Source organism: Convolutriloba macropyga, chromosome 5, assembly GCF_964194025.1.
Source record: "Convolutriloba macropyga chromosome 5, txConMacr16.3, whole genome shotgun sequence".
NCBI lineage: Eukaryota > Metazoa > Xenacoelomorpha > Acoela > Convolutidae > Convolutriloba > Convolutriloba macropyga.
The window spans coordinates 6,075,512-6,103,314 of NC_134472.1; the positions used below are offsets into that span (position 1 = coordinate 6,075,512).

At 36.4% G+C, this 27,803-nt stretch overlaps 2 protein-coding genes across 14 annotated transcripts in view; one reads left to right on the forward strand and one right to left on the reverse strand.

Annotated features, from left to right (window-relative positions):
- Positions 1-2,716, reverse strand: part of LOC142339084 (uncharacterized) — a 105,760-nt gene extending 103,044 nt beyond the window's left edge. For 8 of the 13 annotated variants that reach the window (XM_075388797.1, XM_075388794.1, XM_075388793.1 and 5 more), the window contains exon 1: positions 1,171-2,289. The gene's annotated coding sequence lies outside the window, so the exon portion shown is untranslated. Of the gene's footprint in view, positions 1-711; positions 731-1,170; positions 2,291-2,591 lie in introns of those variants that run through there. The other 5 variants (XM_075388785.1, XM_075388789.1, XM_075388795.1 and 2 more) reach the window with 5 other exon arrangements.
- LOC142339695 (uncharacterized) overlaps positions 1-27,803 on the forward strand; it is a 424,533-nt gene that overhangs the window by 32,399 nt on the left and 364,331 nt on the right. The gene's annotated exons all lie outside the window — the stretch shown is intronic.

The window sequence follows — 27,803 nt, forward strand, 5'->3', positions numbered from 1 at the left end:
CAGATCTGTATCTTATGAGAACGTAGTCAAGTTGGTGGCTTTTGTTTGCATTATTTACCGTATCAAAGGTGTTCACAATAAGAAAAAATCCCTCATTAGAGTTGTCAAATAAATTAGATCAACTTGCAAAGTCCCAGGTTGTGACCGCTTTTCCATATGTTGACCTCTGATTAGACCCTTTGTTTCATGTATCCTGTCACTGTTTGACACAATTTATATGTTCCAGAAAATGCTGGATTTGAGGACATATTGAAGACAATAATCTGAAGAAATATTTGATTAAAACACTTTGGTCGCACAAAATTTTCACAAACTTTGGGTTGAGCAATCTGATCTTAGAACACCACCTCGTCACAGTCAATGATTAAAATACAGTGAAATACAGACAACTCGCTTATCATAATTCCAGTTCTGATCAGGGGCCAAATTAGGCTGGCATTAAGTAATTGTAAGTAAGCTACCTCAACATAGCCCCAAGTCATTTATAAAACAATAATTGCCCAAATGTGGGAAAAAACAAAAACAGACGTAAGCAGTATCCAATTCAAAATCTCTCTCTCTCTCTCTCTCTCTCTCTCTCTCTCTCTCTCTCTCTCTCCTATGATAAAACTATGGAAAAGAGTACCTTCTAGTCAAACCCCACAGTTATAATAAAAGATTTCGCAAGATTCTGAAATGACTTTTAAGATTCTAATTAGTATACCATCAAACCTGATCTTTGCAAGTTTTTGAGAAATAACCGTCCTTCTTGACGCCTGGAGACTCTGTTTTGTTTGTCTCTCAAAACTGCACCTAAATTTTGTGGAAACCAAAGTGATTGTCGCTTAGAACAAAAACACGTGTCTCGCTACCTGTCCTTAAATTTGAAAGAGATTAAAAACAAGACATTGCTACGGTCGCGAGCGTATTTTCCAGGACGCATATTATTGCCCAGCCAAATTTCAGGACACGTTTTATTGTCCAGCCAAACTCAAGGACAAGTTTCATTGCTGCCAAACTCCAGGTTATGTTTTAATGTCCAGCCAAATTTCAGGACACGTTGTTATCTCTTGACTTTTACTGTAATTAAAATATTTAAATATTTTGTCCGGTACTAAGACCATTTAATTTTTTTCAGCTTGATTTCTATTATCGGAGCACAATACCTATATGAAAAAGAATACAGCTTACCTTTAAGTTTAAGCAGCTTGCATTTTCAAATCAAGTGGTTTTTAAATGCGAAAAATGATTTATTGTAAAAGGCAAAATTGCACACAAAAAAGAGCAATTATTTCGCAAATTTAAATTAAAAAGTGGAAAAGGCAACCAAAATGCAACATAGAGTATTAAATTTAATCGAATCGAGTTCAATAATTGGTCGAAGCCGAACTTTTTGCGAGAGTATGCGCAAAATGGCATGTTGGGGGGGATTTGGGGGTACATAAATTATATGTTAATAAGGAAGCAAATTAGCATTGAGGGAGGGTTTTCCACGATAATATTCCTCAAGGCAAAATTTTTTATCAATAATCGGTCGAACAGTGCTTCTAACTAATTTGAATTAGTATAAATCATATTATGTTTTGGTAATTTGTGGCTTTTTTTCAAAATAATGATATTTGAGCGAGTCATCAAAGTAAGGTTAAGGTAAATTTCAAACGGTTATCGCGTCACGTTTTCACATCTAATCAAAGTGGAATAGAGCAAGCTTGAAAAAGAGGGATAGTTAAAAGAATGTGAATATAATATCATCACTGATGTTATTATTGATAATTTTGAGGGTATTTCGGAACGGAAACGTGATTACCTTTGAGTCCGGGGTAGACGGCGGAAATGGGAATAATCAAACCCTCCCAATGGAAAAGAGCAAAAAATCGTGAACAAAATATAAATTGTAAAAAAATTCTCCAGCACGCAGTAAAAAATAATCTATAACAAACAAAAATCTCCACCGAAAAATAAATTGTATCAGCATAAATGACGTTTGTTTTCAATTAATTATAAAGACGAACATATTTTTAAAGCTATTGATTTGCCCTGAACAGAAATGGTATTAAAAATGAAGGGTTTGAACTCAGAAATCGAAACAACAATACACGTTTAAGTTGAAAAGGATTGGATAAATATTATACTGTCATGCTGTGTTTATAAAAAACTGTGTTTTAAACGGTGAGTGTATTTCTGCAGCACCCTCTCTTTTTCCCATTTTTGTGAATATTATTATATTCTTCTTTCTCTCTGTACTCTGCTTTGCTTAAGTTACGCGCAAATACACCCCCTAATTTATTCAAGCTAGCTATCCGTCCATTTTTGCACTCCGAGTATTATCAGAAAATTGGTGTAGATAACTATTGTTCACTTTAAAGGCTCTCTTTTTTCATAAATTCCCAAAACACCCCCCCCCCCCCCCCCTCCCTCTGCACAAACCCTTTCTCATGCCCCGCCTTGGCTAAGAAAAATTTACTATGCCATCTCTGTAATTCGCAGAAAATGGGAACAAAATAGGCGAAAAACGTGCTGTATGATTGAGACAATTACGATAACAAAAAGGCAATAATTACTTTTTTATAAAATTTTCCGGTGATGTCACATAAAAAAAAAACAAAACTAACCACCGTATGGCTAAAAATCGGCTTATAATTTAACACGTTCATTAGCAGTACTGTGAAAGAAGTGAGTAAGCACTAGTTTTTCAATAGGTAAAACAGAACAGCTATTCAATACGTCATACATAATAAGGGGGGAATTATTGTTGGTTTGTTATTTTTGTCTTTAAAATCAGAGCTGATGTCGATAAACGGAGTGATGTTTTTATGTGCTTGTTTGTGGTACACATCCGCTGTTATAAACTAACACCATACGCCCAACTATGACTTATTCAGCTCAAATGGCCGAGAGATCGCGTAACCGAATTGCACGATACCCAAAGTTTTTACTGTTAGAAAAGCTGTACAACTCTCAAGCCGTCTTGTACAATGTTTCAGCACTGATTTACTGTGGTACTAGGGTACGGGTACATCCACCCCCCCCCCCCGCCCGCCCTCTCTCCTTACAACCTTACAATTAAAAAGTGCACCCTCAACCCCCCCCCCCCCCTCCTCCATTATTTCTCCCACGACGTCCTAATTAACTTTTTTCTATGGCCGAAAACTCTGGCGTGATATAACTATTCGGCTGCTCGTATCTTCGATGCAGTGATACACAAGTTAGTTTTAGTGTGTGTGCCGGCGTCTTTGGTGTACACGTGTTCAGATTGGAAAAGTGCATGAGCGCCGTGAACAAACAAGGGTGGAAAAAACAACAAAGGGGAGAAAATCAGCCGCAAGGAGGAAAAAGTGTGCGCCTCCTATTAAAAAATTAAAACCCAATTATAGATTGCGATGTCGGATTTCACTCCTCAAAGCCGACCAATCAATTAGCCGATTAACATATTCATCCTGTCAAATTTTGAATAATACGATAAAACATTGTGTATATTTTGGTACTTTTGACACATTGTTTATTTTTGGGTATTTCGTCACATTGGGTAATTTGCCCCAGGGTAATTTGTCCTGACACCGTCTATTTCAATACAGGACTCCCAAATTTGGTTCTGTAAAAGCTATTTAACAGACAAGTTTCAAATTGGCTAAAATAATCAACTCAAAATATACAAATAAGGAATACTCGTGGGGAACTAAAATTGTTTTTATTTTTCATTTTTTAATTGATTTTTTGTTTAATTTTAATTTATTTGTCACTCAGAATTAATTTTCTGATAAATTATTGGACATTTCTGTGCTACATTCTAGATATTGAGCATAACCGGAATTGAGCATACCACCCCCCCCCCCACCCCCCCCCCCCCCCCCCCGGATCCAATTAATAACTATTACTAAAAAAATTCAGCCAATCAGGCCTTTTCTGCCCATTTACCGTTCGGTTATAAATTCAATTATTCCCCTGAAAACGTGAAATGGTTGCTGAAAGAGGTAAACCCGAAAAAAAGAATACTTGAGGAGAAACATCGCATTAACTGAGGTTAAGAGAGATCTAAGGCGGGGAAAACAAGTTTAAAATTTGTAAATAATAACCATACTACCCCCCCCCCCTTCCACTAAACCTTTACCCCCGTCCCCTCCTCCTTCTTGTTCAGATTTTTCGCCAGTGCATATCGTTTAGCTATGTGTTTCACATTTACGGTGGAAAACATACACCTATAGCTTGAGAGGCTTCGTTTCATTGCGTGTCTATTTCTCAAATCCCCCCGTTCTTTTCTTAACTCTAATGACCATTAATATCCTCGCTAATCTCTTAAGAGCACTGCCAAATTAGAGCTTACTTTTTTCCCTCTCTTTTTCCCCTGCCCACTTTTCCTATGCCTGTTCTCGCTCAGTGTCCTTAAGAGGAGCTCAATACAAACAGGCATTAAATGATATGACAGTTGCAGAATCAGTGTTACCAACAAAATTGCATTTAAATTCACAAGTTTTTGAACTTTCACAACTTTTGAATGACAATAGACTTCCGACAAAAAGGTGTAAAAAGTATGCCGGATATATTCTGTTCCCCAAGTGTTTTTTTGTGCCCCCAACCCCCAGTTACAAATTATGTTTTGTTAGACAGCAAGTTACGATGTAAAAAATAGTACAGGCGCCTGGGGGCGTAAAAATGTATGCCCACTAAGCTGAGGGGGGGGGGGGATAAATCCAATATACATATACATATGCAGATATGCCGAAACCTTTATTATGAAATATTTTATTGCATTTTGTATAAACCGAAAAGAATTTTCTGTGCAGGAAACAAAATCTACCATTAGTAATAATTCTACTCTGAAATTTATAAATTCATTTAAAAAATCTTGTTCTCTGTATCTTATACCAAAATCGCTGAAGTTTGGCGAGTTATAAACCAACTTAAAACACTCACGTGATTATTTTAAAATGCCGAAAGCCTGCGGTGCCACAAGTTAAAATGCCAGAAGTTGCTACTTAGACAGAAATTGAATTTCGTTGACTTGCGTCATTTTAAAACGTGCGCGTTTCGTGTTTTAAGCATGGTTGAGTGACTCTGCAGAGGTCACTTCGAAATTCTGACTTAATATCTTGAACCGCTACGCGGTTCTCGATAAACGCCAGAAGTTCTTAGTGACTTCAAGCAGAGTCACTTAACCATTACATCAAAACAATGTGTAGAAGAACATCAAAATGACAACCAATTGTCAGCCGAATAATCTATCCCAAGACTGCTTGTATCGCACAGTCAACTCTCCTAATTAACTTCATTGCCTCTTACCCAGGTTGAGGTGCCAGACTGAAGTGATCTCTGATCAGACCCAAGTCCAACGAACACGGTGTGTTTCCAGACTGAAGTGATCTCTGATTAGATCCAAGTCCAACGGACACGGTGTGTTTCCAGACTGAAGTGATCTCTGATCAAATCCAAGTCCAACGGACAAAATGTGTTTCTTTTTTTCTTTTCAAACATGTAAGTTAATAAAATAACCGAAAGGTTAAAGTTTACATGCCTTCAGAATAATCAGGAACATTTTTGAAACAATCAAAATTATACATTAATCTTCTGGTTAATAATTGATGTTTTCCATTAAGCTGTTTGTTCCACTATATATAAAAATAAGACACGAATGATCCTAACTGTCTATCTATTGGAAAATTTTCATGCTGAAGTTGCAAAAACTTTGTTACAGTTTTTTTGAAAAGAGTTTTGTTCTCCGTCACTTTTACGTTAAGGTGTAACTTATTGCACTTTTGTAAGCTCTTCAAAATCAAAGATCTTTTACTCTGCTGCGTATATTTTTGCGTTCCTATTATAAGCTGTTTTGTCCGTTTGTTCTGTTGTAGCCGGTTTGTAACTATACCTGTTGATACTATCCTCTGATTCAAGTCTGTGTGGAGTTTCAATACACAAAACATTGAAACAATTAATTCAGCAGGTAGGACATGCATTTGGAGAAGAATATCACGACAAAGATTGAATTTACTACACATATTAAACACTTTAATGCCACAATTAATCTGTCGATTTTGACGCTGTATGTTGCTGACAATGTTTGTAAATAAACTCCACTGAATGACAAATGAGACAGAGCTAAAGATGTGAAAGCTTGCAGCCTTACTTCCAAAGGCATATGTGTTATTACCAGATTTAGTGAGCGAATGGCGGCCGCCATTTTTTTTAAAACTACATTTAGATGTGCTTTAAAAGTCAATTTTGAGTCAAGGTGTGTTCCTAGATAACGACAACTCTGAGCAGATTTTATTAAATTTCCGTTAAAAGTAACTTTTGGCTTTAGTTTGTCCCTTGTAGAAAAATAAAATAGTTCTGTTTTATCAGCATTCAAAGTGAATTGATGTTCCTTCAAGTAACTGTCCGTCTGCAATAAAACATTTTCAATTTTTGTTGCAATTGTTTCTCCTGGTTCATGTCGACAAAAAAAACGAGTGTCGTCTGCAAATTGAACAAGATCAAAGTCACCTTTGGTTTTTCCTGAAAAAATCGTTAACGTATAAAACAAAAATTAAAGGTCTTAAAACTGTGCCTTGCGGAACTCCATGATTAGCGAAAGTGGGTTCTGAGACCTTGATGCCTATTTTGACGCATTGTGATCTTTCGTTGAGAAAAGATTTCTTCAAATTGACTGCAGGCTCAGAAAAGTTGAAACACTCTGCTTTTTTGAAAATTTTTTGTGCGAAATTGAATTGAAGGCTTTTGCAATGTCTAAGAAAATTGCAGCAGTGTTTCTCCCATTTTCGTTGTTTTTTCTTACTGTCTCAGTGAAAAACAACACCGCATCTGTTGAAGATCTTTTGTTTTGGAATCCAAATTGCTCTTTATTAAACAGATTATTTTTATTAGTGTGCTCCATCATTTGGAAAAAGAGAATCTACTCAGCATCGGAAAAGTTGGTGTGACCGAAATTGGTCAATAGTTGCACACTTGTGTTGTTGATCCTTTTTTGTGAAATGGTGTAATATATGCATGTTTTAGAATAGTTGGAAAAATGTTGTTTTGAATACAATCAAAAAAAGTAAATTGCAGATGAGTACCAATTGCGTATTTCGCAGCCTCTAAAGCCCACGCATGGACAAATCCTGGACCCGGTGATTTACTGTTTTCTAAACTGTCAATGGTTTTGTATATTTCTCTTAAAGTCAATACTTTAAAATTGAATGTTTCAGAACAATGGTCCAACTTATGGATATTGAGAGGAACGAAATCACCAGAACAATTGTCAACTTCTGCAAAAGGTTTATTAAATGCATTGCAAATTGCTTTTTGTCATCGGTCTTGGCTCCGTCTGTTTCAATTTCAGACACAATACTACCTTGTTTGTGGTTTCCTAATTTCTTATTGATGAAATTCCATTTCTGCTCCGATGTTTCAAATTGCTTAAAAAATCAACAGAATCTTTGTGATGTGCATCTTGTAATTTTCAGTTCACTAGGTTACGGCACTTTTTGAACTCGGCCAAAACAACGCAGTTTGGAGAAAATTTGTTTCGAGTGTACAAATGATGTTTTTCTGCTATTAGTTTTTTGAAATCCTTGAATAGCCATGGTTTATCACTTTTTTGTTTTGTTTGAATGAAGAATCAAAGATCTCTATAGGTGCATGTTGATCAAGTATACCTTGAAAAATTTCATTAAATTTTGTAAACATTTCATCAAAATTTTCTTGTTGATACAAGAAGATTGGTCGCCAGTCCGCAAAAGCCAAATCCCTGTTGAATTTCTCCCCAGAAAAAATTTTTACGTTTCTTCTAAAGAAATATCTATTATCGTTCCTCCCTATCTTTTCTAAATTATTCTGTAATATATGATGTTGTGCTCAATCTTAATGGGCGGCAAACAAATATTCCATTCTACAATTTGTTCTTTGTCATGAAGCCGTGATCGATAAGCGATTGATAAGCGATTGCTGTGCTGATGCAAGTGGGAGTGTCCACATTTGTTGGGTTAAGTGCCAGACCAGATGTAAAGTTATTAAGTAATTCTTTCTATTTTATTGAATTGGTCAATGTTGTAGTCACCAAACAGAAGAAGATTGTCTGTTAAGGAATATGCAATAGATACGTCATTACTCAACTCGTTCAAGAAAAAATCGGAAAGATTGTTACTCGGTTTGTAAGAAATATCCACCAAACCGTTATTTTTCAGAGTTTCATTAATTTCGAGCCACATTGATTCAAAAAAATTTGCAGTAGCTATCTCAAATCCTTTCTTACGTTTGAAATTGAAGTATCTGGGGATCCAAAATCCAACACCCCACCTCACTGGACTCCCGTTTGTAAGAAAAGATGTTCATTCCTAATATTCAAATTAGTGTCCTGCTGCTAGGAAATCCATGTTGCGGTCACTATAAGTATAGTTTGCGAATCTAGTTGTTGAAGCAAATTCGAAAGTCTTCATACTTATTTTGTATGCTACTCGTTTTTATGAGAAAAAATTTCAAGCACTTTTGGGATGGATCTAGCACTTTATCAAAAATGGACTGAATAAAACTTTGATGTATTGAAAGTTCAGGATTTTGTTCAGCATCTCCACAAAGGTGTAATATTTTTCTTAAAAACAAATTGCAAAGAAAACGAACAAATTAAGGGCGCAAAGTTTTTTCACTTCGGCTGACCATCAATATGTACACAGTATTGTATGACAAATGTTTTGCTTGAGTTAAACTGGTCCTAATGACTACGAAGTGACTTTTTGTGCAAATTTTGTCGGAAAAAAAGTACTACTAATAATAAATTTGTCAGAAAAAAAGTACTACTAATATTAAAAAACAAATTCTCATATCTTTCACATTGTTCAAATCAAGCAATATTGCATTAATTTTTAGTTTTTTGAGGTTGGATCACATTCTGTGCTGCAGGTAGGTTGTTCAAGACATTATAGTGCGGAATATTATTCACAAGGTCTTTGATTCTATTCATGTTTGGGTGAACCCCATCATAAGAAATAGCATTATCTGTAAGATTACTATCAAGACATTCAACTTTTGACCACGGATACAGACTACCCAGTTCCAGACATATCATTTGCACTTGCTCAATAAACTTTGTAATTGCCTCATTATTACTGTTTCGACCATAACAACCGTCCTTGACAGGTAACATTATGCAGACAGCTACACGTTGTGGTTTCAACTTTTTACGCACTTATCAACTGCATCCTTTATTTCTTTGCAACATCTTGCCCAGATATACCTTTATCATTTGAATTATGTACAGTTTATAGTACTAAATTTTCCGTCTTAGCTCCAGGAGAATTTGTTACAACAACTTTTCCAATATCTTTAATTGTTGCTGAAGAATATGAATGTATTGCCCTTTGCTGCGAGATGTCTTGTTGATTGATTTTTTGGTATGTGCTATCTGATATTAAAAGCTGCTTTGCAAAACGCGGTATCACTTTCGGATAATGTTTTTCATCTGGCGTTTCAATATTTTTTATTAAACGCAAGTTATGCTGTATTTCTGGCAAATTATCAAAGACTTCGGATGTCTGTTCTTTGAAGTATTCACAATTTTTCGCCAGACGATTTATTGTATTTTTCTGGAAGCTAACTGTCTGTTTCTGCTATTCTTACAGTAACAAATTGTTTTCTAGAGATTTTATGATTCTATCCTTCTCATTTTTTTTCACTGGTTTCTAGAACTTTCGCAATTAGTTCCTCTGTGTTACATTTTTTGGGATTTTTTTTTGAAAACATGATGATCTTGTATAACTTTTAGTTGAATAATAAACAAAATTACAGCATCATTTTTTTGTATAAATTGGGAAAAATTGTACCTGAAATAGCATTAAAGATTATGTGATGTAAATGGTTTGGTCTCACCCGATGACGATATGGAATACAGTCCAATTTATGTGTATAGAATACCCAAATTCAGATAAATTGACGTTAAAAAAACTTGCGATTAAGCTATCAAAAAACAAAACTGTCTCGGGAGATGGTAACGGTGGCACCAGTAGTTGTATAGAGATAACACCCATACACTGATAACTAAAATACCCAATAGTAATATACCGTAGCTTGGAAAAAAACGAAAAAAAATATCTTGGCTCCATATGTTTAATATTGAGTACAGCTTGGACGTTCAGTGTTTTTTAGTGTTCAGAAGGGAGTAGATTAAATTTATCAATTCAGTTTCAAAGTTTACACGCAGCTGACTCCCAAACTGTTTCAATTCAGTTTATCAATTTATCAATTCAGTTTCAAATTTTCCAGGCTGAACTGGTCTCTGATCAGATCCAAGTCCAACGGACACGGTGTGTTTCCAGACCAAAAAATACAGGGTCTGGAATTAGGTTCGAGTTCACAATAGTATGATCACAGGTCACTTCGGTCTGGGGATTGTCTCGTCAGAGGTCATTTCCGTCTGAGTTGGTCTGATCAGAGGCGGATTCAAGCACACATTAGCCTGATCAGCGAAATTTCGAGCGCAACAATCTGTTGTACTAACTTAGAACAATCTATTGTATAAAAATTAGAATTCGATCAGACTATATAATAATTTTACAGCCTAGATATTACACTGACAAATGAAAGAGGGGTTGTGGTCTTTTTTTCGCTTACTTTTTCTGTTTTCAGTTTGGTAATATAAGCAGAGACAAAACAGTGTCTGAAAAATTAGTCGATTAGATATGAAATAACCATGAAATAGCCAAAACGAGATGCCAGAGGAGCAACGCAATTTCTTTGTCTTCAGCGTTCTTTCCCATTACTGAATGAATCATTTAGAATGCATGCGGCTGTGAACAGTCTTTAGATTAGCATATTTACTAGAGACTAAACTGAGAAAAATAAAACTGAAAAAAAGGAACAGAAAAAAATGAAAATCGAAAAGATAAATATTCAAGAATCGAATGTTCTACCAAGACTCGAACAAGTAAATGTTTTTCGGTATTTTTGGAGCTTTGATTCTGGAGAGCACAATACATAACAGTAAAGAGACTTTTATAACACTTTTGAAAAATAGAGTTTTTAATGTCGATAAAAGACGTGATAATAAACAAGGCACTGCTCTACAAATTATAAGAGAATTTTTCTGCTACACTCTTGATCAAAGTAACATTGTAAATCAACGCTGAATCATAATATCTCCCAGACCGTTTTTTACTATAACCATATTTTGATCATATCACCATATCACCCAGTTTGAAAGTCCAGACTCAAATACGAGCAGACCCACTCAAACGCACACCCGTGTGTTTCCAGACCAAAATAACAAGGTCTAAACAGCGGTTTGAGCGCAAAGTAGTCTGGACCATGCACTGATTTAGGTCTGATCAGAGGTCAATTTGGTCTGGAAGGTCTAATCAGAGGTCGTTTCGAGCGCCCTTGAGTCTTATCAGAGGCGATGTCGAGCACACTTGAGTCTGAGTATATTTTTTTTGCATTTTTCCAATGAGTAGGTGATATTTTCACTGCAACGAGCCAGAAAATGATATCTGTTCTGATTAGAGACTCAATTGGAGTCCCCTGCCTTCAATCAGAACGGGCAGGACAACCGCTAACAAGTGGTCGGTCATTTTATAGTGAGATTAGCAACCGTAGAATCAGACGGTTGTTATAAATAACTGTCAAACTTTATCTATGCTGCCAAAAAACTTAGTCATTGGCAAGCTAGCATTCAATTTGAAAAATTCTATAAACTTTTTGTTTCACAAAAACGCTTTTGATTTTGATTTGACCTCACTGAATTTTCTGCTAAGGACACCAGTTTTCAAGAAATGCATATAATATAACGCTAGTCCCGTGCGTGTCTAATTTTAGGATCTGATCACAGGTTGCTTCGCTCTGGAAAGTCTGATCAGAGGCTAGTTTGCACTGAAAGGTCTGCGATCATAGTTTGTTCATAGTCTGGATCATGGTCTGAAAGTGAGTCTGATCATAAGCCCATTATAGTCTGAACTGTGGTCTGGGTACCTTCTGATCAGAAGTGATCTAGGCTTGGAATGTCTGATCGGAGGTCATTGCTGTCTGTGAGGTCAGCTCATAGGTCATTTCGGTTTGAACAGTCTAATCAGGGGCCATTTCAGTCAGGTTAGTCTAATTATAGCTCAATTTGGACCCTGTTTCGGGCAATATACCTTTCCTAGACAAAATTCAGTCAATTGTTTATTCATTTCTCAAACAACTGTGGCCAGTGTTAATAACAATCTGAATTTTTTTGATCATATTTTTTTTCAGTCCTTCGATTTATCTGTTCAGAATAATCAAAAGCAGACTAGTGTTGGAAAAATGCCCAAAAATGGTCTTTCCGAAAAAAGGTGATGTAGCAGCTTTTATTAGAAAAGAACATATTAACGAATTGAATGTCGATTAAGTTATTTCATCGTATCAGATATTTTCAACATATCTGGGTCACAGGAAGAATGTTTGATAGTTGAAACCTTTGAATATAGCTTGCACATAAACGGTTGTCCATTCTAAAAGCTTTTTGGCACCTGTAATAAAAATTAGATATGAAAACCTGTTGAATTTTCAGTTTCCTCATTTAAGTTATCCTAAAAATTGTAGCTCTTAAATTTCTTTCATATCACGAGAAACCAAAAAATTCTTCAAGAAGTTAGATGAAATTCGTTAAATTTTTCAGTCACTCAAATTAACAGATAACTTCTCATTTACTTTGGGACAAACTATTTAAAAACTGAAAATGAGGTCTGGTTATGGTGTGTTTTAAATTTGCATAACTTCTTTTAAGATGATTAGTCAATATGTTTGATGTCCATATGTAGTCACGCTAGCTCTGATTAAAATAAAAAAGGCAGACAAATATAACAAAACTGAACTCAAAACTACAAAATTAACCGATTTATTCAATTAGTTTTTTTAAATCAGTTTGTAATGAGTTCGTCATTCAAAAACAAAATGATCGAAAAAAAATAAACTAGGTTTAAATTTAAAATTTGCTCTAATAAATTGTTTCGAAAGTTGTCTTTAAGAAAATGATAGGAAACGGCGAGCAAAATTACAAAAAATAAATAGTTATTCAACTTGTCCTAAGAAACTGCAAAAATTTGAATCTCTGCTACACCAATAAAAAGATTTTTTATGTGTTCTTCTGCAAGCTTATTGAACGAAAAAGATAATGTTTTTTTTGTGGTCTCCAGGCGAAAAGAGCTGAGTGAATTTCGAAGGTTGTCGGAAACAACCAAAATCGCGTGCCAGTTCTTTCAACAAGGCTCGATGAAGAACATGGAAGTGATTACACTTAATGCGAAATCTTGGTTTAGCCCGTCGCGATAAAATTTGTTCGGCTACTTTTTGGCTCTCTAAAACAAATGAACGTCTCATCGATGAACCTTACAGTCTCAAGCCTCCAAACATCTTGAAGCATGTTTTCAACAGGGTTGCAGAGGAATGAAAAACAAAACAGACCGGTCGATAGCAGGGAAAAGAGATCTAGGAAAAAGCTTTATATAGTATACATAGAATTGAAGATAAGCTTCTTTTGCGCAGTCTTAGTTAAAATTTTACTGATACTAAATTTTGTCTTTTTGGTAATTTATCCAGGAAGATGAAAAGTATAGAGGCGAAGAACGTAAAATTGTAACCAATGAGCTCAAACGATAGCGAAGGATAGTTTAATCATGAAACCTTCTTTAAGACTAACTGAGAATTAGGCAGTCTAATTGGAAATAACATATTAGTTGGCAGAAAATTTGCAGCAGTAAACATATGAAACAATAGCGGGGAAAAAAGGCAATTAAACTGACCAAGCTCAGTCATTCGTGAAACGAGAAACGAGAGCAAAAATAATTAATTAAAATTGTTTTAACCCGATCTCTTAGAAGTTACAAATATTCTACCAATTATCAACAAGTGAGCATACAATAGTTGAGAGGTGGTAAAACCCTGGCGCACACTGTCATCATACATATGGTTATCATAAAGACCAGAAAAATTAATATTGTCATCATTGAATTGTTATAATGAAGAGATCTTTATCATCCAGGTTGCTGAAAAGGAATCAAGCCACTTCTTTCTATCACTTGCACTAATTAAAAACAAATATCCTAGCTCCCGTAAGGCCTCACAAGAGCAACGGAAAAGTCTTTTCTAAGGAACTGCTGTTCATAAAACGATTATGGCGAATTAACAACATAATTCAGTTTTTCAGCGATTTATATGTAATTGCATCTGTCTTGAAAAGCAGTTTCTTACAGTTCTCGAACAGCCTCTTGTAACCTAGTTTTTAGTGTGCAAAAATAATAATAAGTCAAAAAAGACAATAATAAAGACAATAATAAGTCAAATCTGATAATTTTTACAAGTTGGGACTGAAGGATTGTACCCCCATTTTGCAAAGCCGATATGTCGTAACCACACTTTAGTTGCAAGCACCCTGAGGGGTTCTGAGCCCTTTTATACAACAATTGGTAGTAACACTTTACCAAGTAAGTAGCCGTTAACATTTATAAGGGTGAAAAGTGATGATTTTATGGTAAAATCCTAAATTGCTGATTTTTGAGTTTCACGAGCGCCATTATGACGGTTGTTTTGTTTGCTCGGTCCACTGTTAAAGTGGCTGACACTTTAAGCGCATCCTCAATTTCTAACCAAGAGTGAGCTAATTGCTGCTTTCGTGTGCTTGAGATACAATCAATTAAATTATTCTTAATTTGTTAATTTGAGAGCGCATGTTATGTAATGCGTATTAAACTGTCGTATTTAGTTTTTCGATTTTAATTTACTTGTTTTACCATCGAATCTTGTTAACAATCAAACGCAAAGTGCGAGACATATACAATTAAGACAAGACGAACCACCTAATAAGACTTTTTGGAATTGTGAGATCGGGGCGCGAAAATTTCCCATGGTAGGCTGCCTAGTCAAAATCCAGAATCCTACGGTGGCACTCCTGGGTGATACCTCTTCTTCAATTTACACGATTGAATGGCAGTTCAAGTTACATGGTGCAGAAGCATGGATACGAACAAATACAGCACGTGATGTGACGGACATAGTTTTTCTGACATCTTCTCAGAGAAAGTGAAAGTGTGGTGGTGAAGACGAAAAAGAAAAAGACTGATGGAGATGGGCAGACAAATTTACGTGTGTTTCGATCCTGGTCTGATGGAAATTTTTCTGAGCGAAGAGTGCGCAAGATTGCGGCTGAGGGGCTCAATTCAACAGAAGTGATTAAAAGGATGCAAGAGAAATTGGAACATGACTCCTTAATTGATTGTATAAAAAGCAACGGGACTAAAAACCCGAAAAAATTGCAAAGCGCCGCTCGCAAGTAAAAGTAAACAAGGTTGTCCGTGGAGTGCAGCACTGAACAAAACTGGTCAGAGGCTAAAAGTCATTCAGCAGTCCATGAACGCTTTTTCAAAACAAGGTACCTACAAGATGGTAACAGATTGTGTTGTGAGTTCATCAGTTGATTTAAAACAAGCATGCATTGATGAAGTCGAACGGGACAAATTAACTTTTGATGCTTTGTTCGCAGAAGCACGCGGATTGGGAAAGGTCAGAAAACAGAATCAAGCTCAGTATGATTACTTCAAAGAACAGTGTACTTCAGCAAGCAGGAGAAAAAGCGAACGTCAATTAATCGCTCTCATAGAAAGTGCTGAAAACAGGGGTCACAGGCGCATCAAGCGCCACATGAGAGGGTAGTTTTTCACCCTGGTTCACTGCAATATGCGACTCAATGGATGCAATTAATCACCACTTTGAGGGTGATTTTTCTTAAGCTTAAGATAATTTCTTAAGCAGATCCTACTATGCCTATGCCGCGGTAGAGCTAACACCGGAGACTAGTAGCGAAATTGAGAAGACAGTTGAGTTTGCGTTGAATGATCTGAAGCCTCCGAGAGCCAGATAAGATTGTTGAGCTCTTTGCAGTGCAAGGGAAAGTTTGCTGCAAAAAACTAGAACTCGACCGGGTAGATCCAGAGCAAGGTTGAGTGTTTACACTGCGCCAAATTGTCTTAGATAAGATGTGCCAGCTATTACATGAAATTGAACGCTGGAGCCGAATGTCTGTTATCTTGACCCCCAAGCAAGCAGTGAAGAGTGAGATGGAACGCAATGAAGTGAAGCAAACGGATTCACCTGGCGCGTTATACGTGAAAGAATTCTTTATTGGTGACCTTTTCCGTGAACTACACAAAGTTGATTGACATCAAAAAATCCCCAGGAAACGATACGGAAATTTTTCTATCAGTTGATCAGTTACGCTCAATAAGAGTGCGGGCATCAACTCATTGTGAAAAGGAGTACCACGGAAGTGCTTTGGGTTTCGATAAGCGAGAATGCGCGATGAACAAACATATTGAGGCTTCCTCTCCCGGAGAGGAATCGCTTAGTTTGAGACAACGGACGTCAGTTTTCCAAGAACTGAGAAGACAAACCCTTTTGAAAGTCCGTAAGGAAAAGGGCAATGGCCGAGAATTTCCATAGGGCAAGCGCTTGTTGAAAGAGAAATGCGAGAGCGGAATTCAACTTAAGGGATAACTAGCAAATGAAAAACTTAGTGTGGGAATTTGTGTGTACGCTACACTTTTTGATGAAAATGAAACAGATGAAAACAACTGTGGTTGCCCGTAACCTACTGGAGAAAATGAACCACGAATGGCATTTTAACTGCAAACGGTATTGACGACGCCAAACGGGTGGCGGAGAAAAAAATGACCGTGGAAAAATCTGTTGACGACAAAAAACAGAGCTTGCCCGATGAAGGTTTTCTTCCAGAAAACAATTTTGTGGTGACATTGTTTGGAGAATGGTTAATGCAGTGATTGAATTCAATACGAGATTCCTGGCACGCAGATTGCTTAAAACCCTAAAAAGATTGAATCTGCCAAACGAATGTGCCGAATGTGCCACAAGACTCCGTTAGAAGGGCAACAGAAGACTCACCAAAAAACAAACAAAATTGTTGGGAAAAATCGAGAGACGACGAAGGGTTCTCTTGATACAAATGCAATTGGTGATAAAGCAAAAAAGCAGTCGGCCAATTTGCTCAGCGTAGAAAGTCAAACAAACAGCAAAAGTTTGCCCTCAGTTCAAAAGGATGCTATTAGTGAATTCAAAAGATTTGAGCCATTAGAAGGTCTCTCAAACACTCTCTACCACAAACCAAGCCCAATGATATGGGTGTTTGTATTAAAGTAGAGGCATATGCAGCAATGTGGGGATACGTAAGAACTGGAACGAGAAGCATTTTCCCAAAATTTGGTGAAGAAGCTGCTGAAAAAGATTTCTAGAGAGACAACAGATGCATTTTACAGTGATAATTATAAAGATATGGAAGAATTTATCCTACACATTTGAGAAAAAATTGTTGCCGATCAAAACTGAGTTGAGTTTTGCCTGCAACTAACTTCATTTTGACCCTGGCTTGTTTCTAAACTTTCATAACTACCTGTTGCCGGTGCTATCTACTATTGTTGATCAGACAAATAACGTAGACCCATCTATTCTACTTAGCTATTCTTTTTAAACAATCACGTAATTGGACTCAAACAAAGCTAAGAACAATAAAATTAGCGGAGAAAGAATATGAGTACTTATGATTGCAAAGCTACAATAAAGCAACAACCATAATTTGAATAAACTGAACAACTACCGGAGTAAAACACAACAATGAGGTTTTTGCAGAGAAGCTCTCGCTGGCCTTAGGTTAAATACTCCTTCACATAACAAACTGGCCTAGAAGTCAAAGAGCTCAAATAAAATGTCCAAAACATCAAATTTGGACGCCTTTTTTAACGTATGTCTTGCACTGGTGGATTGCAGCAACATATCGGCCGAAGAAATTGAGTCAATTTCTCAAGACGTGTCGTGGAAAAATTCGTGGAAGAGCTGTGGTGCAAAAAGCTAAGACACAGATATCTTTAATGGGAAAAAAAAGACAACTGGAGAAGAAATTTCTACATATTTGTGAATTTGCAGCACACGAGGCAATGTTGTTCATGGGTCGCTTATAACAAGGGTGCTGATATTAACTGTTAGGGGAACTGAAGGGGAGACTTAATATTTTTTGGACTCAATAACCGATCCAAAGGAGCTGAATAAAGTCAGATTATTTTTGGAAGACACCTGTTAATTCTTGCAACAAAGCCAAATGAAGAACATGGAAGTAACCATACTTATTGCGAACTCTTGGTTGAGCCCGTCGCAAGGATCTCTGAACCTGTACTGTTCAGCTCTGTAAGTGAAACGAACGTTCAATCGATGAACCTCACAGACGTAAGACTCCAAACAACTATCTTGAAGCAAGTATTCAACAAGGCTGCAAAAGAACTAAGCCGTTGACGGCAGAGGGACTAGAACAGCTGTGAACCAAAGTACAAAATCATTGACAAATGGATTTAGGAAAAAATATTAATATGGTACACATATAACAAAAAAATCGTCTTTTGCGCAACTTTGGTGACAATTTTTTGTACTAAATTTAGTCATGATGTTAATTCCTCCGGGAGAATAAAAAAATATATAGAGGCGAAGCATGTAAAATCGTAAACAATAAACTCAAACCATAGCGCAATATTATTTTGCGAAAAAAGATTATTTAGAGTAACGAAGATTTAAGCAATCCAATTTGAAACGTCATATTATCAGGGAATAAGTGAAAGTCTTCTGATGCAAATAAGAATTAGACACGGTTAAGGTAATTCAAGCTAATTAAGCTCAGTAATTTAACGGAAAAAAATTGCGTCAGAATTTGGCTACAATTGTATTACTTAGACCTCTTAGAAGAAAAAAATGCTCTACAAAAGATTGATCAAATTAGCCTACACGAGTTGAGAGGCAGTAAATCTTGTGGGCACGCTGTTATCGTACGTACTTTTATAGAAAATAATGGATTCACTAGGTTTTCATCATTAAAAAAAAAGCATGAAAAAAAATTATCATAAAAAACTGCAAACGGATCCAGCTAAATTTTGCTTGTACTGTATAGAAAGAAGTACTCTAGGCCCCATAACAGCTATCAGGAGCAAATGAAAAGTCTTTTCTAAGCAACCTGCGCTCATAGACTGATTATAGCGAAATGCCAAAGTGTCCGCCGAACCAGTTTTGCCCATTTTGAATTATTTTGGTAATAACGGATGCACAAGACAATCACCCACTGACTTCACCCCAGGAATTCTCGTATGTAAAGGAAATGCACGCAACGCTTAAAAAATCTGGAATTTACATGTAGTTTGAATTGACGGACATCTCGATTGACATTAACGAAGTAGGTGACGAGATTTAGAACGCCATGGTGTTAGACAATGGTATGATGGTATGTTAACAAAGTAGCCAGCAGCAGTACAGAAGGCTGAGAACCTTGTGCCATGAGGACAATTGTTTTCTTTGAGCACTCAAACTGTTTGCTGGGCTCAGTATGAAAATGGACTACACTATAAGCGCAACACAGATATTTCTAGCCATGAGCGACTTAAAGACTGATTGTCTGGCATAAGTTTCCGGTATTGAAGAGCAGGATTTCGCTATTAGCGGTTATGTATTTTTTTTTGGTTTGATCGAGGGCGAAGTTAATTGACAGAGGTTGCCTGATTGATCGAGGAAATATCTCGGAGTTTTTGTTTTCACATTAGAGAGCTGATCTGAATTAAGCATAGTAAAACATTTCTTATTCCAAGCTTGCGGGTGCTTAATTTAGTTTCTGTTAAAGTTATTTTTAGTTTTTAAGTTTATCATAGCGTGCTACTTGATGCGTATTGAGCTGTTGCTTTTGGAAATTTGACTTTAAATTAAGTGTTTTTACAATCGACACTTGTTATTAACACACAAAAGCAATTTACTTGAATTAATTTAAAAGTAAGACGAACCACCTTATTGAACGGAATTGTGAGTTCTGGGCGCAATTGTTTTCCCGTGATAGACTGGCTAATCATAATTGAAAATTGTCATCCGCAACTATTTTTTAGGATTTCTAAGTGCTTCACAGAAATCGTTTGCGGACCTGCCTTTTTTTAAAAACAAGCAGGATGTTTTACCAACTTCTGATGATGATTAACCCCCAAGACAAAACATAGCTTCTCATTAGTGATTATTTAATGGAACTTGAAGGGTGCCAAAGACTCCTCTCTCCCTGAACTTCTTTGATATCTGACAACTGAGCAGTTGTTTATTTTTTGTTTTCTGAAGCTGAGGAAACCATTATTAGCTCATCAAAATGAACACTCGGTTATAGATCACACACCTATTAAAGCTGCTGAAAATTTATCGAACTCCGCAAACACTGAGCCTTTACGTAGCTTTTAGTTTCTGACCACGTTTGTTTCATCCTGTCCGTTAATTGTTCTTAGGTTCAATCAGTTCGAAACGTGATCTGACCCAATATGCAGCTTAGTTTAAACCCTCATTTCAACAAATAAATTATTCTTTTTAACTTTTCAAGATTCAGTTGTTCTCTTCTCAAGTCTCAATTGACTAAGCCCGAAGTTTTCCCTCTAAGCCAAAAGCATTTGTTTCGCCAAATCAATCAATTTTATGGAACTTGCTTCTGCGAGCAGAGCATTTAAACACGTCTAAAATAACCTGATACACGTCAAAAAATATAAGCAATCGCTAATCAGGATTCAAAACTGAAGTTCATAATTGCCTCGCAATAACTCAATTTTTTCCTCTTACGTCCAACATGGCACAATCATTAACGAACAATCGTGACTCTCGCAAGACGCCTCTCTCAATTAAACCATTTTCAGAGAGAACAATATCTGAACACCCCATCCGTTGGGAGAAAAGAAAAAACAACTAAATCTTGCTATTCCTGCAAGAGAAAATATTGTTCTCGGCACTTATAAAAAACCAAAACCAATTGATTTCAGACTACCTGAAGATCCATGGTCCAAGAAATCAATCGATCATCAACTTAACAACAAGAGAGAGAACGACAGTTCCAGAACAGTTAACTAAAACATCAGTGGGATTTGAAATGTCATCACATAATTGAAACCGGCGAACATGTGAGAAGATCGTTGGAACCTCGGCAACCATAAATGCATTTTACTGCCAAACCTAATTATGGGAACTGAGGGTAAGCAAAACCTAGCGCAAAAACTTTCCCATGAGGTCATTTATGACCTTCTACTAAAATACTGTTGGCGACGTTCGAAAACTCATTCAAACCACGTCCCAATAAAACATTCGGTTGATAAATTTTGTTAGTGAGGAACCAAAAACGAGGAGAGACAGTTGGGCAACTTTTATGTATTCTCACAGGAATAGCTGAAAACTGCCTTTTTGATTCTTGTAATAAGATGCAATAATCCTCAAAATAAGATGATCTTGATAAGATGCAATAATCCGCGAAATCTTTCTTACAAATATGTATGACCCAGAAACCCAGAAAAGGTGGACCCAAACAGTGCACTCAATTTAGCAAAAGGCATGGAAATGGGACAGCTGACTTCACAACGGATCAATTCAAAACACGAGCTCAAATACGGTGCAAAGAAATATACCTTTTCACTGCACGCATCAACAAAATAGACAGTGTCAAAAACCAGACAAGAATTGCATCACAAAAAAATGTCCTATTGGTGGTTACAGTTAGAGTGCCAATCACCGTCAATAATGCACAGCTGTTGGTAAGAATTCCAAAAAAATGTGGACTACAAAATCATCTCGGCAAGTAACATTGAAAATACTACTGAAATAGAAAGTACGGTCAGAATTCTACAAAATTACAGTAAAACATTTGTGATTACAATGAAACTAAATAGCACTAGTAGCCAAAATTACAATGAATTTAAATACCATTAGTAGCCAAAAGTGATCGAAATCATATTAGCCACCGGAATTAGACTCTCACAATATGGAAATTATAACAGTTCACAATTTCTCGACCCTGGCAGTGTGTCTTCCAAATTGAACTATTCACTTGCAAGATATAATATGATAGAGTGTAAAAACGCAAAAAAAAACAAACCGCATACCCTGAATGAATTAGAACGTTCTCCAATGCTAACATTGAGAAAAAAAGTAAGTTTCAGATCATTGAAAATCTACAATCAAGAAACCTTTCAAAGAATGAAAAAATCGATTTGTGATAATTGCGGTCAGTTTGACTCCACTAATCGAAAAGGCTTTGTTTTTAAATTTAACTTAAGGAGTCCGAATAACTTAAGAAACCCGACAAAAAGGTACAGTGAACTGCTTCGCAAAACACTGTCCTATCAACACTGAAATAGCGACTAATTTTCGAAAGGTTAGGACATAAATTTACTCAAAGTGCAATTGCGCCACTCACAAACAAAACAGATGCAATCCAAACATTAAAATTTTCGAGCACATTGAAACAATTCGGCTCTTTTATGGGTTTAGTTCTTCATCCTATCAAATTTATCACCAATCTCTATTAACCGTGCTTCCCGTTGAGACCACATTCGAAAAAATATAACATATTTATTTGGAACGTGGAACCAGAAAACGAGTTTAATATAGTAGAAGAAGAAATCTCAGAGGCAACAGAGAATAATTATTTCAATTCCAATCTTAAAGCAGCATTTAAAAAAGATACGCGTCAAAAAAAGTTTAAGAGAAGCAATTGAGCAGCTGACATGTGACGGGTGGCAAACTTTTTGATTTGCCTCTGAATCACTAGAAAAAAGATATAGCCTGAAAGAATTCGAGTTATTGGGATGTGTTTGGTTTGTTGAAAACATAAGAAATTATTTCTTGAAACCATTTGAGATCATCACAAAACACAGAGCGCCACTTTCAAATCTTCGTGAACATAGTTCAAACAAATCAAATGTCTGTCCAATAACAAGGTTGACAGATCGCCTATAATAGTTCAAATTTACAATTAACTAGTTGCGTGGATCAAAAATGGGACCAGTAGATAAATTTTTCTCGCATCCTCGACGTCAATTGATATCCTTGCCATTTGATGGGCAAATTCCATTTTAGACTTAATTACAGCATGTGCGAAACGATAGCTTCTTAAAAAAATAGTTTTTACTGATTTTGCCCAACCAAATTAAGATAGTAGAAACGACGCTTGTACAAGTCAGGAACGAAGTGAAAAGTTCGATGAATGTGCGGCGCAAAAACACGACTGAAATAACACTAGTATAAGTGACGCAACTGAGACGGTTATAGACTCCATAATTTCCAAGCAAATTGATAACACTCTTAACCTTTGCATTGAAGACTGGCTGTCGGCCGAAACAACAATTCAAAACAGTCGGTTCCAATTTCTTTTAATTTCAAACCTGTAGCAAAAAACTTATGGCTGTCTTAAGAATGGCGAACTCGGGAGATGGAACCCTCCAGACGATAAAACAGAAATTCCCTTCAAAAATGCGCTTCCCAATCCAAAGACACAACCAGACCCATAAACCACAACAACAAAACCTTTAGCAGACGCCACCAGGTCCGCAAACGCCACTCCAAAAACCGATCTGAACAGTAATTCCTTTAATTTCACCCTATCAAAATATTCACCAAAACATTTTTGGGTAGTGTTACCCCCCAATGATACGGTACTGGAAGAAGACCAAGATTGTGTACTGGTGGACAGCAAGGAAAAAAATCGGCCAACCACCCCCTTTTTTCAATTCTGAAAGGCTTTGCATGCGGATGCCTTTGCGTGGACGATAAGATAACGATAATCCCAAAGGAAATAGAGTAAGTATACACGGAAGCTATCCACAGAACTCATCCTGGGAGCTCGGGGTTGTCCAGACTAACTGCCTAGCCGTTCATGTATAGTGGCCCTACATTAACAGAGACATACTCTCCAAGACCGTTTAATTCTGCCCTCTTGTGAAACTACGTATATGAAGACAGAAAACAATCAACCTGTCGCCCTTTAAGGCGCATTTTGGCAGAAAAGCAAATACTCTATTATGTAATATCAGTGCCGTTGCGGATGCTAATTAGCAAACATCTAAACCAAAATTAGACAAGTTTCGGATTTGGAAACGATCTCATGGGAACAGCTAATAAAGTAGGAAAAACTTGAGGTAAACGAACGAAGTGATTGCGAAACAAAGCAAAAAAATGAACAAAGGCAACACATGATGCTATAAAACGAAATAGCGACTATCCCCAACGGGCATCACAATTAGTGGACACAAGGGAGAAATCTGGTCTGGTGGCGCGTTTACCGAGAACGGAAGGATCATTGCGCTCGAAAAACTTGCGCACGAAAAAGAAATCTAAGTCCACAAGATTGAAAAAAATTTGGACCGACTTTACGATGTTTTGGTATCAGGTTCATTTTTAGTAACACGAACAAGTTTACGTCCAGCTCTAAAGAGCAAAGGAAGTGAGATGTGATGATTCGCAATTAGGACCCTGCAACAAATAGCCTTAAAGCCGAACAAAATTAAGAATAAGCAACGTACGTATAACAATGAGAGGTGGTTCCGAAGTGGGAAAAAACTGAAAGCGAAATCAAGACCCCCGCACTGGTTACACTAAAAAACTTTACTACATAAAAAAATCAAAAATCAGAAATTAGAGAAAAACAGACTATTATAACTAATTTAAAATAATATTAGTCGAGATAAGCAGTGAATTTTTAATTAATTTGCTGATATATTCAAAAACCCTAATTTTTTTTCCGTCAATGAGGAAACTTTGTGCACAAAATCCGTCTTTGCTAATGGAAAGCAAACCTCACTTTGGAGTCAGAGTACACAAATCTGTTTGTGAACAAAATGGAGCAGCCAGCATCTCACAAACTGGCCTATTTGGGCATCGGACATTTTTGAGAGTGATAGAATTCAGATCCTCCTCTCTTGTGTGAAAAGAGGCAAAATCATTTGAAATTGGCTCTACTCGCAAAAGAGAACATCATAATTCGATGAAGACGCTATCCCGGGAGCTTCTTCTTAACTGGAACGCGAGAGACGAACAACGAATGCCCAGCTCAAAATTAATTGGGAGAATCGATGTCAAAGACAAATGGAAATTGAGATTATCTGTAATGACAAACCTGTAATCAAGCTGATTGGGAAAACTGTCTCAGCGATCTATTTTAGCACAGGTACTAAAAGAAGAGGAATTGTAGGCAGCTGTAATCAGCATCTCATGACGGACAGCTTGACAACAGAAGAACTCTGACGTCTCCAAGAGGAAGCTTTTGTTTGACATACAAATATTTCTTTTAACCGCTATAGCTTGCTAACAACAAAACAACCTAAAGGAAAGCCGACTGAACATTTCTTTGGGAGTTTAAAGGAACTCTTATAGAAATGAGATTTGTGCAGTCAGGTGAACACAATTTTTATAGATTTTTCTTAGCTAGTCTGCAGGACACAGAGATTCAAAAGGAGCTTCTGAAAGAGACCGTTGACAATTAACAATCTGTATGGTTAGCAATTAATCCGGAACTCGGCTCTCAAACTTTCTGAAAGTTAATTTGCTCCGCAAGTGAATGCAACATCCACTCAGCGCCATTTCATTAATTTGAGAACGCAACTCAAAAGTCAGTGTAAACACGAGTTTTGAATCATAGTTGCTTGGCGTCTGCTTGGTCCACCAATAAAAAAAACATAAGTATTGCCAAAAAGAAATTATGTAACAATTTTGGTTTGAAAACCTCTTTGTACATGTCTGTGAAAAAACCAAAACCGATTCTCGACGCAATGCATATCCTAATGTCGATGCAATTGATACATCTACGACATTCAAAAATTCATTTATTGCATTTGCCCCCACTGCTAAGACCGAATGTGAATCCGTTTACCAAAAATCAGATAAAAAATATGATTGCAAGCATCGAAAGCAAAAGTCTCAGAATTGAACCACAAAATAACACTCTTAAGACAGATAAAAAAGGGCCTTACCAATTGACACTCGTAAAGTCCGTAGTGTTTGAATGAATCCCTCGCCACACATCAGTTCGAAAATCTTCTCTCGAATATTTGCTCGCCATTGCACTGCCTAAAGATTTAAATATATTTAGGAACAAGCCCATCCAACTCATCGCTATGATACAAAATCCTACAGAAATTACTGGCTGGCGTCTAGAACAACTGGAATTTGTAGTTGGGGGCCGAGATCACAAGCATCTCATTCCCCGCGACTTTTTCGACAATCTTGGCATCGCATTCACACAATTATTAAAAATACCTCACAACTTAAAATTGCCAACACTATATCTGAATTTGCTGGCCCTAGTAATAGCGAAAAACAACAAGAAATTTACAGAACTACATGCCTTGATAAGTTTTCCAAATACCCATCATCTGATAGCTAGCATGTAAATACCCATCATAGTGGAGAGTAAGTTGATCAAACAACAGTGTTCTATGTCAGCTTTTTCATTATCATTAAAATGGCGCTACTTTACAAGTTCTCCAAAATGTCGGGAGTCCACCCTTTAGAAGTACAATTTGGAAAACAGTTGAAAGTAAGTTTGACCCATTTGCAGAGACTTCTCACGCTGTTTGGGCTGCATGCAAGAGAGGTATAGAGAAACACTCAACACTTTCTCAGATCAATATTTTATTTTTCCTATACCTACCAAAAAGAATTCAATCAATAAGGAGGGCTCTAGATTCAAAAGTCCTCAATAAATCAATTTATAAGAGTATATGTTAAGTGCCAAACATAGACACAATAATCGATTCATAATTCCAAGTAATTACTAGCTATCAAATTGAACCACATGGTAAGACTTTTTTGTAAGACTTAGCACGGCCATAAAGCCGTGCTAAGTAAGAGTTAGCACGGCATAAAGCAGCTAACAATTGACAGTTTGAAACCTATTTTTTTTACTCAAGTCTTCTAAATATCAATGAGGTGCGTTCTATATTAATTGAGTAGGAATTCCTGATGTAGAATGTTCAGTTGAATTTTCCAAAATGAATTCAATGTAAAAAATTTTCTGACATTGATAACCGTTGATATTATTTATCTATTCTTAAAGAGCACCGCTCAACAAAAAAAAATTACAGTCGATTGTATCAATGGGTGGTTCCCTTATTCTTTTTTCAAGTTGAAACTTGTATATCTGTTAATCAGCTGAAAGATTATCTGCTTATGACAAAAGTTTTTTAAAGTCAACTTTATCAAATATCACATCTGATGCAGAAACAAAAGTTTTAAAACTGTTCAGGGCACTCATTTGAATCATATTTTTTGAAAAAAATACACGCAGAATAAGCAATAAAACAAAAGTATTTGAAAAGAATACTATTATTGGCAACACTTATCATGCTTTGCAAGTTCGCTTGATTCTTAATAAAATTTCACTAGGAGAGGAGAACAGTTCTACAAAATTAGATACATTCAATTTCTCTCTTTTTAATGCTGTTTACGCATTTCTCTTACGCTTGCCTTAAAGGAGTATTTCGCTCGCACCTCAATAGTCAAGCACCAAACATTCTAATATACAGTCTTATAATTTAATAAATTCCAAACCGCTTATCAACCGTTAAATGTCTCTCGCTTTGCAAAACATAATTTAAAATCAGAAACTTACTAAACAAGAGCTGCCAACCACTGTTGAACCAGAAATTCTATAAAAAATTTGCACAAACATTCAATGAGCCAAATAATTCGCGTGCTAAATTGGTAAACTGTAACGAAGTGCTTTTTTCTCATTCTAACTCTCAAAAACAGCCGCTACCTTTGTAATTTTTATTACTAAAAACGCCTCAAAACTACATCCTCCAATAAACATGAATCAAGTTCAACCATGAAATACAAATCAAGAAGTTCCCCGTATCATTTATCACTGAGACCACGCCAACCAAGCCGCGCTGGTCAGCTGCTGTTTCTAACTTCAGCAAATTTACAACAGCAATTCCGTAATCCTCCGTATTTGATAAACTAGTTGGAACACTTTTCAACAAAACCATCATTGCATCAATTATCAGCTAACTCGCAGTATT